Raw genomic sequence first — 13,628 nt, forward strand, 5'->3', positions numbered from 1 at the left:
TATATATATATATATATATATATATATATATATATATATATATATAACATTCTATTCAAAAACAACAGAACGCACATTGTTTTCAGGTGCACGTGGAACATTCTCCAGGACAGATCACATGTTAGGTCACAAAATGAGTCTCAATAAATTTAAGAAGACTAAACTCATATCAAGCATCTTTCCTGAGTACAACGGTATGAAACTAGAAACCAATTACAAGAAAAAATCTGGAAAGAACACAAAACAAGGAGGCTAAACAACATGCTCTGAAACAATGAATGGGTCAACCAAGAAATCAGAGGAAATAAATACATGGAAACAAATGAAGGTGAAAACACAAGAGTCCAAAATCTTTGGGATGCAGCAAAGGCTGTATAGCAATACAGGCCTACATCAAGAAACAAGCAAAATCTCAAATAAACAACCTAACCTTACATCTAAAAGAGCTAGGGAAAAAAAAGCCCAAAACTAGTACAAGGGAAGAAATAATAAAGATTAGAGCAGAAATAAATGACATCGATGCTAAAAAAATAGAAAAGATTGATGAAGGGGCACCTGGGTGTCTCAGCCGGTTGAGCATCCGACTTTGGCTCAGGTGATGATCTCGTGGTCCGTGAGTTCGAGCCCCATGTCGGGCTCTGTGCTGACGGCTCAGAGCCCGGAGCCTGCTTCAGATTCTGTGTTTCCGTCTCTCTCTCTGCCCCTCCCCCACTCATGCGCTCCTCACACCGCCCCCCCGCCGCAAATAAACATTAAAAAAAAAATAAAAAAAGAAATTTTTAAAAAAAGATCGATGAAACCAGGAGTTGGATTTTTGTAAAGATAAACAAAATTGATAAACCTTTAGTCAGAGTCATTAAGAAGAAAAGGGAGAGGACTCAAGTAAATAAAAATAGAAATGAAGGGGAAGAAATAACAACCAACACCATGGAAATACAAGGGATTATAAGAAAATATTATGAAAAACTATATGACAGCAAGTTAAGAAACCTAAAAGAAATGAATAAATTCCTATAAACATAAATTCTTATAAACAAATCTTCCACAACTGGATTAGGAAGAATTAAGAAATCTGAACAGACTGATTACTAGTAATGAAATGTAATTGATAATCAAAAAAACCTTTCAACAAACAAAAGTCCACAACCAGATGAATTCACTGGTGAATTCTACCAAACACTTAAAGAAGATAATACCTATGCTTCTCAAACTATTCCAAAACACAAAACAGAAAGGAAAACTTCCAAATTCATTCTATGAGACCAGCATTACCCTGATACCAAAACCAGACAAAGACACTACAAAAAGAAAACCACAGACCAATGTCTCTGATGAACATAGTTGCAAAAATTCTCAACAGAATATTAACAAAACAAATGCAATAATACATTAAAAAATCATTCACTATGATCAAGTACAATTTATTCCAGGACGGTAAGTGTGGTTCAATATTCACAAGTCAATCAGTGTGATATACCACATTAACACGAGAAAGGGTAAAAACCATATGATCATCTCAATAGGCACAGAAAAATCACTTGACATAATACAACACCCATTCATGATAAAAACTCTCAACAAAGTAGGTGTAGAAGGAACTTACTTCAACATAAAAAAGGCCCTATAGATATATTTAAAAAAAAACAACCCACAGTTAACATTTTCAATGATGAAAAACTGAGAGCTTCTCCCCTAAGATCAGGAACAAAACAAGGATGTCCCCTGTCACCACTGTTATTCAACATAGTACTGAAAGTCCTAGGTACAGCAATCAGACAAGGAAAAGAAATGACAGATGTCCAAATTGGTAAGGAAGAAGTAAACTTGCCACTGTTTGCAGATGGCATGATACTATAAATAAAAAACCCTAAAGCCTCCGCCAAAAAAAAAAAAAAAAAAAAAAAAAACTTATTAGAACTGATTAATGAATTCAGTAAAGTTGCAGGACACAAAATTAATATACAGAAATCTGTTGTATTTCTATACACTAATGATAAGGTAGCAGAAAGAGAAATTAAGAAAAGAATCCCATTTACCATCACATCAAAAATAATAAAATACCTAGGAAGAAACTTAACCAAGGAGGTGACAGACCTGTACTCTGAAAACTGTAAAACATTGATGAAAGATGACACAAACAAATGGAAAAATATTCCATGCTCATGAACTGGAAGAACGCATGTTGTTAAAATGTCCAAAGCAACCCACAGATTCAGTGCAATCCCCATCAAAATATCAACAGCATTTTTCACAGAGCTAGAACAAAATAATCATACAGCTGGTCTGGAACCACAAAAGACCCTGAAGAGCCGAAGCGATCTTGAGAAAGACAAACAAAGCTGAGGTATCATAATCCCAGATTTCAAGACCTTATTACAAAGCTGTAGTAATCAAAGCAGTATGGCACTGACACAAAAACAGACACATAGATCAAGAGAAGAGAATAGAGGCCTCAGAAATAAACCCACGTGTATATGGTCAACACACAAGAGAATAAAACTGGGCCACTTTCTTACACCATACACAAAAATAGACTCGAGATGGATTAAAGACCTAAATGTGGGACCTAAAACCATGAAATTCCTAGGAGAAAACATAAGTAGTAATTTCGTGATATCAGCCTTCACAGCGGTTTTCTAGGTATGTCTCCTGAGACAAGGGAAATGAAAACAAAAATAAACTATCGGGATGACACCAACTGAAAAGCTTTGGCACAGTGAAGGAATCCATCACCAAAATGAAAATGGAACCCGCTGCATGGGGGAAGACACTTGCAAATGCTATGTCTGATAGGAGTTAATATCCAGAATATAGAAATAGCTTCTAGAACTCAACACCAAAGAACCAATCTGATTGAAAAATGGGCAGAATAACTCAGAATACCCAGAATAGACATTTTTCTAAAGAAGACCTACAGATGGCAAACAGACACATGAAAAGATGCCCAACATCACTCATCACCAGGGAAAAGCAAATCAAAACCACAGTGAACCATCCAGAATGGCTAGAATCAAAAAGACAAGAAATAACAAGTGTTGGTGAGGATGTGGAGAAGAAGGAACCCTTGTGCACTGTCGGTGGGAATGTAAATTGGTGCAGCCACTGTGGAAAACAGTATGGAGGTTCCTCAAAAAATTAAAAAGGGAATTACCATATGATCCAGCAATTCCGCTCCAGGGTATTTATCCAAAGAATACAAGAACACTACTTTGAAAAGATACATGGGCTCCTATGTTTATTGCAGCGTTATGTACAATAGTTAAGATATAAAAGCAAGTGTCCATTGATAGATGGATAAAGAAGATGTGATAAACACACACACACACACACACACACACACACACACACACACACAATGGAATATCAGCCATAAAAGGAGTGAAAATTCCATTTGTGACAACACGGGTGGACCTAGAGGGCATTATGCGAACTGAAAAAAGTCAGACAGAGAAAGACAGATGCCATATGATTTTACTTATAGGTGGAATCTAAACAAAACAAAACAAAACAAAACAAAACAAAACAAACAGACTCTTCAATACAGAGAACAAACTGGTCATTACCAGAGGGAAGGGAGCTGGGGGATGGGCTAGACGGGTAAAGAGGATTAAGTTACTTTCCGTTATAAACTTCCAGTTATAAAATAAATAAGTCGCAGAGATTCAAAACACGGCAGAGGGAACTTCTCAGTAACATAATAAGTTTGTGTGGTGACCGATGGTGACTACATTTGTCGTGGGGAGCATTTCATAATGTATATAAATCTCAAATCACCATGTTGTACACCTGACATTAATATAACATTTTATGTTAACTACGCTTCAATTAAAAAAAAAAAAGGATATTGGTTACACGAAAGCATGTGACTCACTGTTACTGGTCTAAGCAGCCACAGGAACCCCGTGGATTTGCATGTGACTTCTAGTTAAGTCCCACTGTGAGTTGCAGTAATAAAGGGACTCTCGTCTGGACTATCGTCTGACAACTTCTCTCCCACCTCTCTCCCTGTCACCGGCTGAAAAAAAGCACCCCCAGTGGAAAGAGATCTTTTCTCCAGTGGAAAGAGATACTTGTGAACACGTCTCCTCCGGGTACCTGGGCCTCTCAGTTTGTTCTTTCAGACTCACGCCTGACTGGTGTTCCCCAGGCCCCAGAAGTGGCAAAGTCACTGTCATGCATCACGACAACCCCATCCTGATGCATCCGGGCTCCGTCCACGGCAGGCTTTTCAGGAAGAACGCGGCCTTAGGAAGAAGCAGAGCCCGGAAGCTGGCCGTGTGCACCTGCCTTCGGGCAACGAGCTCTCGGATTCTGATGTCAGCTTTCATCTAAAACATTTCTGAGTGAACATCCTACGTGAAAGGTACGAGATGCTGGAGTTTCTTAGAGAAGGCTCCCTGAAGGATCGTTTTCTCTTTCAGATAGAAATGCTCTGTGTACATCCACGGAGAATGCCCCCGTGGGCACGCCATACATTTCCTTTGATTAGATTATGCCACTTTTTAATCTTTACTGAGTGTTTTACTTAAGTTAATCTTTTAACAGCTTGCATTTATTGATGGGTTTTTTTAAAAAAATAATTTGATTTGGGACCAATATTTGTGATTTCCTAAGTATCATTGAGAAGTAAATGAACAGTGTTTTTGGACTAAATTAGTGCCTGGGCTGGGATTTTAGAGTCGTACAGAACTGGCTTTGAAAATAACAAGTCATAAAGTGTGGATTTGGGCAATTAAGCTTTTGCAAACTTAATTTTTGTGGGGATTAGATGAGAAAATCCATTTAGATCACCGTGCTCAGTGCTCGGCACACAGGAAGTTTTCAGTGCTTTTGTTGTGCCTCTTTTAATCATATTATTATGATTGATTAATTTATGAATTTTATTAATATTTAATCAGATTAATAAAAAATATCTCCTTCACTGTTGACACTGGTATGCTACTGAAACACGGGCACGTTTTCTTATCAAGCAGTTGGTCTATATTATCTCTATCCAGTTTTGTTTGTATGTATACAATTCCATAACGTAAACAGACACATCATGCAATGAAACTAACGTAAGTAGTTGACTTGCCTCGTTTCCGCCAAATCTATAAGTCTTGAAAAAGCAAATTAAAAAGGGGCGGACAGAGGGAAAAGTCAAAGTAAACATGAAATTATGTTTGACACCTTCCAATGAATATATACACAGCAAGCGATCCGATGCTGTTCATCATTCAGAGATGATAAAATGTCTTAAAACTTCTGTCACATAATAATAGCAATGTAATGCTTCATAGGCTTTATGCTTCATTCCTTCATGCGTCTCTAAGGTCCTAGGCATCTTTTTCTGACTTTTCTCACAACTATGCTCCCAGAGAGCATAAATTTGGGAGTTTCGTTTATTTTGGTGGCAATAACTTCCTTTTTAAACCCTTATTTCAATATTTCAAACCTCCCTCCTAGGTCTCTAGTCTTACCTTCCTCAGTTGTCAGGCACATTCAGCAAAAAAGGGAGTAAAACAAGAAGCATAAGCATTAGAGATAAAATAAAATTGTCATTATTTGCTTCTTGGAAACAAGACAGCATCCTGAAAAACAATAATAAACTGTAAGAAAATTCATAAACTCTCTCTGTATGAAAGTAATTTCAAAAATCAAGGACTTTTCTCTCACATATAAAATAAGGAAAAATCGACCCCAATTTTAATGGAATCTGAAATAAAAAATTAACAAGAAATGTTCCAACATCTCTATGAATAAGTATTCAGAACACCACTGAAGGGCATAATAGAAGATGGAAATAAATCCCTGTGCTTGGATACCAGGACTTGATGCTATGAAGACATTAGTCCTTGCTAAATTAATTGCTAAGGAAAATAGATCGTTCCATTTTTTTTTTACTTTGAAATATCACATGCAAGAACAGTGAAGGCAATTAGTAAAAAGAGTAGGAATAGGAATTAGTTCTCCAAGTATAGGGTAACAACATTACAAAGCTTGACTCTAGCTCTTAGATACTAGCATATTAATACACGTATTAATGAAGAAACGTAATAGGGTCTGATAGTAAATATACAGATTTAATCATTAACACAGCAAATTTAGCGAATTTGAATTTAGCAAAGGAGTGTGGCAATTCAATTCGGTGAGGAAAACTCAATTATTCAATAAATGGTACTGGTGCAAACAGCCATGTAGAAATACATAAATCAAGTCAGGTGCATCCTTCACACCTTACATTTAAAAAAAATTTTTTTTTTAACGTTTATTCATTTTTCAGAGACAGAGAGAGACAGAGCATGAGCGGGGAAGGAGCAGAGAGAGGGAGACACAGAATCCGAAGCAGGCTCCAGGGTCCGAGCTGTCAGCACAGAGCCCGATGAGGGGCTCGAACCCACGAACTGCAAGATCATGACCTGAGCCGAAGTCGGACACTCGACCGACTGAGCCACCCAGGCGCCCCTTCACACCTTACATTTAAATAGATCTGTGATGGAATGAAGGTTCAGAGTAAAACAGACCCAGAGAAAGGATGAGACAAAGGGTAGAATGTGCATGTAGTGTGGGAAGGGGCATACAGTTCTAAGCAAGCCCCAAATTCAGGTGCCACAGAAGAAAAAACTGATAAATTAGATCAACTGAAGGAAGCTGGATGAAAAAAAAAAAAAAAAACCACTCTCAGAATACTTTTCAAACAGGAACAGGAAGAAATTGGTAGTATATGTGACAAAGAACTAATCTCTTACATTCATAAAACCCTCTTACAAACTGATGGATAAAGACCAAAACTTCATATAGAATCAGGCAAAAAAAAAAAAAAAAAAAAGCCAGTTTACAAAAAGAAAATAAAATGATAGATGACCATAGGAGAAACGCTCAACATCACTTATATTTGAAGAAATGAATATCATAACATCTACGTGATACTACTTTAACCTATTTGATTTGAACCGCTCGAGGCATTTCTAATAATGCTCTTTCTCAGGACAGTAACTTTCCCAATTGTGGCAGAATATTACCCTTATTTCTTCGATTTTATAGTTACGTATATACTATCTTGTAGCCTAAAATGTAGATAGCGCACCAGATCTATATCATTGCACATCACTTAGCATAAAACTAAGTTTAAAAATAGAACAGATTTAGGGATGCCTGGGTGGCTCAGTCGGTCAAGCGTCCAACTTCAGTCAGGTCATGATCTCGTGGTTTGTGGGTTCGAGCCCCACGTCGGGCTCTGTGCTGACAGCTCAGAGCCTGGAGCCTGCTTCGGATTCCGTGTCTCTCTCTCTGCCCTCCCCCTGCTCACATGCTCTCTCTCTCTCTCTCTCAAAACTAAATAAACATTAAACAAAAATAGATTTAAAGACAAATATTAAACCAATAAAAAGAGCTCATCTGAGCTGAGTGCTCAGTTAAGTGCAAACATGACCTCACTTCTTCATACATGTTTATTCAACACATCCTCACATCCACAGATAAGGAAACTGAGGCATGAAGAGTTTAAGTTCGCCACCCCCACATGACAGGGCTAGTTATGATGTTGCAGGACTGGAACCCAGGTGGTCCGGCTGCAGGACCCACACAAACCGGCTCGCCACAGTCTAGGGGACTCAGGTCTGAGAGGACGTGTTACAGATAAAACTCAAAAGAAGAAGACTGCTTCCCGCGGGGGTGGGAAGCAGGAACACAAACCCTTAGAGGGCGATTTCCATAAAATTAAATAAAATTGTCTAAAAGACCTGCTATTCAGAGCTCTGAAGATGACAACCTAAAAAAATGCAGCCCCTGAAGTCCCCTCAATGTACCGTCTACACCAAGTAGAAACTCCACTTCTGGGAATGAATCCCACAGGGACACTCGGAAGTGCGCAGTTCTCTGCCAGTAGGTGAGCACGTGGATGAATTATGATGCCTCCGTGTTATGGAATAATCTCGTACTGCCTAGAACGCATTTAAGAGGCCGTCTTTTGCAAAGGCAAGGTAATAACAATATGCACATCCTGCTCCCCTTGGAAATCCCTGAAATGAATACACACGTCTGTGAATGGAATATTTCTGGAAGGATATACAAGAAACCATTAATAGCATTTTTGCCCTCTGGGTAAGGGGCAAGGGCCTAAAATTATCAAATGAAAGTGATTTTTAAACCACATGCATGAATTACTTTTCAATTAAGTTCTAGGTTTTGCAAGAATTGAACAAAAAACCAACAACAACTAAGTACTGCTTTATTTGGTTCCCCACTCTCTGAAATACCCTCCAGATTTGTAAGGAGAACCAATCTGCCATGGACCCTGTGCGAGCCTGCATCTTCTTGCGAGGTGGGCCAAGAGTGCAAGGCTTGGCTGGACTTTATCTAGGCCAGATATGTTTGCAGCAGCCATTCTGAGAGATGAGGTACTTCCTCCCCCCTGAAAAAGAGCAGACTTGTTTCCGCTCACTGTGCAAGCCATGAATCCCCATATCCCGCCCTTGTTCTTCTCCAGGAATGTAGCCCACCGCATGCACCAGGATGCATTCTGGACCCTTAGCCTGGCCCCATGGGAATGATGGGACTCGTGGTGAGCCTGCACAAACCAGCATGAAGCTCTGCAACTCTTCGCTGTGAGTAAGAAAGTTACTGGTCTCTGATCCAGGAGTCTCGTGTCTTCTAGCAGCATCCAGAAACAGTCGCAAGGTAGCTTGCTAATTTGTAAGTAGGACAAAATCTTGGGTCCTTCACACATTCTGCATCATTCCTGACAGGATGGTGGCCAGTTGGCAAACTTGGCGCTAAAGAACATGGGCCACTGTCCTAGACAAGGAGTGACTGGTCTCCAAGAGGGAGGGAGAGAGTAGGGGCTAGTGGGCAAGACATCACTGAATTTCAGTTGAAGGAGGTTTTCAGTGGAAAACCTTATGGCTTCCATAAGGTTTCAAGGTGGGGCAAAAGAGGGATGGGAGGAGGGGGTAAGAGGATAGGGTGAGGCTGGCAGGGCAGATGGATGGGGCACGCTCCAGTCCTTCAGTTTTTATAAAAATAGATGGACAGGCATCTTCCGGAGGTCACGTGTCATTCTCACTTTTGTAGTACTTCGAGCTACAAGCCCAGGGTGATATGTATCAGTAGCAGACATCAAATCGTATTTTCAATATTCAGTGTCTTGGAAATTTAAGAATGAATAACCATCTTCTTCTATTTGTTTAATCATTTCTCACACTCGTCCTTGTCCTGGGTCTACGGTCATCTTATGGTGTGGTGGGAAGAGTCACTGGCTAAGGCACAAGTGGACCTTGTTCTCAAGTTGCCTCCCGATAAGTCATGTGACCATGCGTAAGGTGGTTCATACCTGTGAGCTTCCTCTTTCCCCCTTGATTTTAAAAGGAAAGGGTGTAAGTGGGATCCAAGGTTGTCTGTAGGTTGAACCCTATGAGATCACCACCATCCAACCAACTTGACTTATACAATGGTCATTTGCTAAGGTTCCCTGTAATAGGTGATCCCTAATTCTTTAATGTATAGTAAGATTCATTATCGGTCACTTTGTTATTTTAAAAAAAAAGGTTTTTTTAATGTTTATTCATTTTTGAGACACAGAGAGAGAGAGACGGAGTGTGAGTGGGGGAGAGGGAGAGAGAGGGGGAGACACAGAATCCGAGGCAGGCTCCAGGCTCTGAGCTGTCAGCACAGAGCCCGACGTGGGGCTCGAACCCACCAACGGAGAGATCATGACCTGAGTCGAGGTCAGATGCTTAACCGACTGAGCCACCCAGGCACCCCACTTTGTTATTTTTTTTTTAATTCACGTATTAAGATCTTTGCCTTATACTGATATTGCATGAGAATAAGAATAACATAGTGAAGGCCAAAGACTATTGCTAAATATCTTGAAGGAAGAAAATAAAAAGAAGCTTGCACAGAGGGTGAAGGCTTCCGTAGGGGGCCTTTTTTAGTTGATAACACACAGATAGGATGCTTGTGCAGGGATCCCTTGGCGAGTATGGAAGAGCTAAATTTTGGAAAAAAGGTTCAAGGGTCAGGAAAGTTGCCCGGAAAAAGCCGAGAGCATAAAAGAAGAACAAGAGGCTGAAAATTCCAGGACAAAACCTCAGTGTCTATAAAACAGAAAGAGAAGTTCAGAAGCGCCTGAATTGATCTGCATCGTGCCAAGGAAAGTTTCATTTGGGTTTGAACTCCTGTCTTCCCTCTTCTGGTCTTTAATATCCTTATTAATCATTCAAACTGCCCAGCTTATCTTCCGCCTGGCACTTCAAACTCAATATCATTTTTTTCAAAGAGGGGGAAAAAAAATTCCTGAGCAGGGGGAAGAGATCCTCAGAGAGCTTTCATGCTACTCTGCAGCAATATTTTTCTTACTGAAGTTCCTACGGAAGGAAAATTTAGATACAGGAAAAGACTCATACGTGCAAGTCCGAGGAGAGCTGCAAAAAAAAAAAAAAATCCTCTGATAATAATGAGCAAAATGATAAGCCCCACTTCCAAAGGAAGGAGGGGCAGCTCACCTCTCCGATCTCAGGCTGGGAAGGGTGAGGACTCAGGATAACGGACTCTCTCAGGGCACTAGCCCTCCTCCCGGGGAGCCCTGGAGGAGCAGTGTGTGCACAAGGAGGTGGGGGCCCTGCTTCCTGCGCCCCCCCACCGGCCAGCGTGACCATTCCTGTCACTCTGCCCTGACCCTGATTTCCCTGCAGCAGGGTTAGAAAAGAGGGGCAAACCCACCAAATCAAAAGCAAGCCTGACTGTGCACCAGCAGATAGACAGGCTTGGCTCGAGCCCTGGTCTGATTCCCAAAGAGATGGTCTCCGTTTTAACTCACTCCCGATGATGACCGAATATCTCCACTGCAGATACAGTCCGTTAAAAGTAGAGTCCTCGTCTAGGTTCTGACACAGCCACCCCCTCCCCGGCTCCGGGCCCTGCGGGGTGGTCATCACCCGAGCAGGCGGTCGTCTGTGCCCCAAAGCCTCCCTGGGTGCCCCTCGCCCAGGGCCCGCAGTCGCCCTTCCTGGCCTGGACACTCAGGGCGCCTCGCAGGTGAGGCACATACTATTTATGTATTATTTATGTACCATTCTATTTTTATGTTTCTATTTTTCCAAGATTGAGTTATCTTATAGAAAGTGCCACCAGGCTGTATAGAACAATGTCCTCTCCCATAATTCTCTGCCTCTGGGACTATAGAAATGTTTCTGTCCCTACACCACATCTCCAAAGTAACATTCTCAGGTTACTACTATAAATAAATAAATAAATAAATAAATAAATAAATAAATAAATAAAACTATAAATACACACGCATATACGTACACACATATATTTTATATATTATAAATATATACATATTTATTTTGCTTAAATGTGTTGTTCAGGTCTTCTTTCTTTTTAAAAATTTATTTTCTAAAAATGTTTATTTATTTTTGAGAGGCAGAGAGAGAGTGCAAACAGGGAAGGGACAGAGAGAGAAGAAGAAGAAGAAAGAATCCCAAGCAGGCTCTGCACTGTCAGCCCAGAGTCCGACCTGGGGCTCACACCCATGAACTGTGAGATCATGACCTGAGCAGAAATCAAGAGTGGGATGCTTAACCGACGGCCCCCCCCCCAGACCCCCCCCAAGGTCTCCCTTCTCATGCATCTTCCACAATATAATTTTAGTAATAATAGGCTATGGCTGATGGAAAATAACACACCTGAGATCCAAATATCATTTGGGGTTAATATACGGGATAACATTAAAGACGAGCATGGAGAGAAACTGTGAGCTGGTGGGGACAAATAACCAGGAAATGGGTTCTCTGGTGACTTTCGATGATCCAGAGAAACCTTCCAGAAAGAGATACTAAAGAGACATTGTGCTTCCCTGAACTCTTTACATTTGGAACCAAAAATAAATCCATTGTCTGCCAGCATCACCTCATTCTCATTCTTGTTTTCCTTCCTCAGAGTGAGAAACACAAGTTTTCATTTTGATGGTGCCCAATATAATTTTGAAGTACATAGTCTTTTAGTTCACGGAAAGTTAAAGGGAGAAAAATGGCGTGTTCTGTCCCTGGTATTGGTGAACGGTGACTGAGCATTTTCAGAGTGTGGCATTTTGCTGAGATTTCCACGGTGTGTATAGACATATGGGAGGTTTGTCCACAATACACCCAGTACTTTTCACCTTTAAAACTCCTGGACACATCTATTAGAATGCAAAAAATAATAATGCAAGATTTTTTTTCCTGCCTCATTTTTCTTCTTTCTTTCTACCTTGCCTCCTTGTGAATCAATTGGAGGAGAAAATCATTTGTGGTCTCAGGGAGCACTGTGTTACAGAAATATGTGTATTCTCTTAGAAAAAGGACTTGGAACTGTCCTCGCTATCTCCATTATCAATGAAATAGAAGTCCAAAGAGATTAAGTGGATTTTTCCTGGAGTTGGAAGTGACAGGGCAGAAATTCTGAGCTAGAAGTTTCAACTAAAAAACAATTAATTCCACCCCCACCCCACCCCCACCCCCGCCACCCCAGGATCTCCTGCTGCTTCCTGAGCGAATGAGTAAATCAAAATTGGGCAGAAGTGTCCTAAAACCTCACCATCTGAGAGTCACTTGGGCCAAACCACTGCGGTTCCCAGGGCACTGTGATGGGAAAGAAGCATGGGGCAGTGAACCGTATAGCAGATAAAAGAGTCTGGGAATTCTCTTTACCTCGGCTGCCTCTGCGATTGAGCATGCAGGGGTCATAAGACTCCTGGGAACAGCTCAGGGGCTATCAGCGCTCCTGGAATAGGTCCAGCTCAGAAACCAGGAATCACAAAGGTTCACCCATGGTCTGTAAACTTCCTGTGAATGTCCAAGCCCTGCAACAGAGTACCTGAATGGAATTTCTGTTCTTAATGGAATTTTGAGGTACAGTGTGGAGCTGAAAATGTCCTCCCAGTTTCAGAACTTTCTAGATCAGTTCGTGTTGCGAAGAAGAAACATTTTCTTAAACGTAATTAAGACGTTTCAGATAAATCCGGAACTCAAAATTTGCAAGAGAAAAAGCTCTTTAGGTAGCAGGGGAACAGCACAGGAATTCTCTTTCGATACTTCAGCTCTGCGTGGAGTGTTTAATGTTGAAAAACAGCGAAAGCTATTTCAGTGTTTTCATTTAGAGTTACTGCTTACACAGCTGTACAATTTTTAAGAAAAATAGTCTTATGCAGAAACAACTGGAAGAGAGATGATACACCCCCTTGAATCAATCTGACGCCTAACAGGCTCACCATGAACAGTGTGAAATGGCTAAAACCTCAGGAGTGTAATTGTAGATCTTACAGATCTATAGAATGATAAGATCTTATAGATCAAAATGCCCTTCTGATCACACTGCCTGCTCAAGATTTGTCTCTGAAATGTACTGGAAGCAGACAGTTATACAATAAAGTTGACAGAGTGAGCCATAACACTATCTTAGAAATGCTCACTATATGAGCCATTTACTTTGGCACGGTCTTTACACATATTTTATGTTCTACAGGACCAATTTGAGACAAAAATAGTGAAGTGGGCAAAATTAGTCTTTTGCAATTTCTCTCTTCCTTTTTCCTTTTTCCCCTCCTCCCTGCATTTTTTTAAAACTCGGTGTGGTATGTATTGCTCTCAATTAGGAGCCAGTGAGGC

The 13,628-nt window shown here is 40.6% G+C and overlaps 1 long non-coding RNA gene across 2 annotated transcripts; it reads left to right on the forward strand.

Annotated features, from left to right (window-relative positions):
- Positions 1-3,953: 3,953 nt before the first annotated feature.
- LOC121013719 (uncharacterized) lies at positions 3,954-9,154 on the forward strand. 2 transcript variants are annotated; one of them, XR_005782878.1, is made up of 3 exons: positions 3,954-4,363; positions 8,245-8,378; positions 8,468-9,154. It is a non-coding gene; the product is annotated as an uncharacterized LOC121013719 (long non-coding RNA). The 2 variants fall into 2 exon arrangements; XR_005782879.1 differs by lacking the exon at positions 8,245-8,378.
- The last annotated feature ends 4,474 nt before the right edge of the window (positions 9,155-13,628 follow it).

Source organism: Herpailurus yagouaroundi, unplaced genomic scaffold (assembly GCF_014898765.1).
Source record: "Herpailurus yagouaroundi ecotype Mexico unplaced genomic scaffold, PumYag 199, whole genome shotgun sequence".
NCBI lineage: Eukaryota > Metazoa > Chordata > Mammalia > Carnivora > Felidae > Herpailurus > Herpailurus yagouaroundi.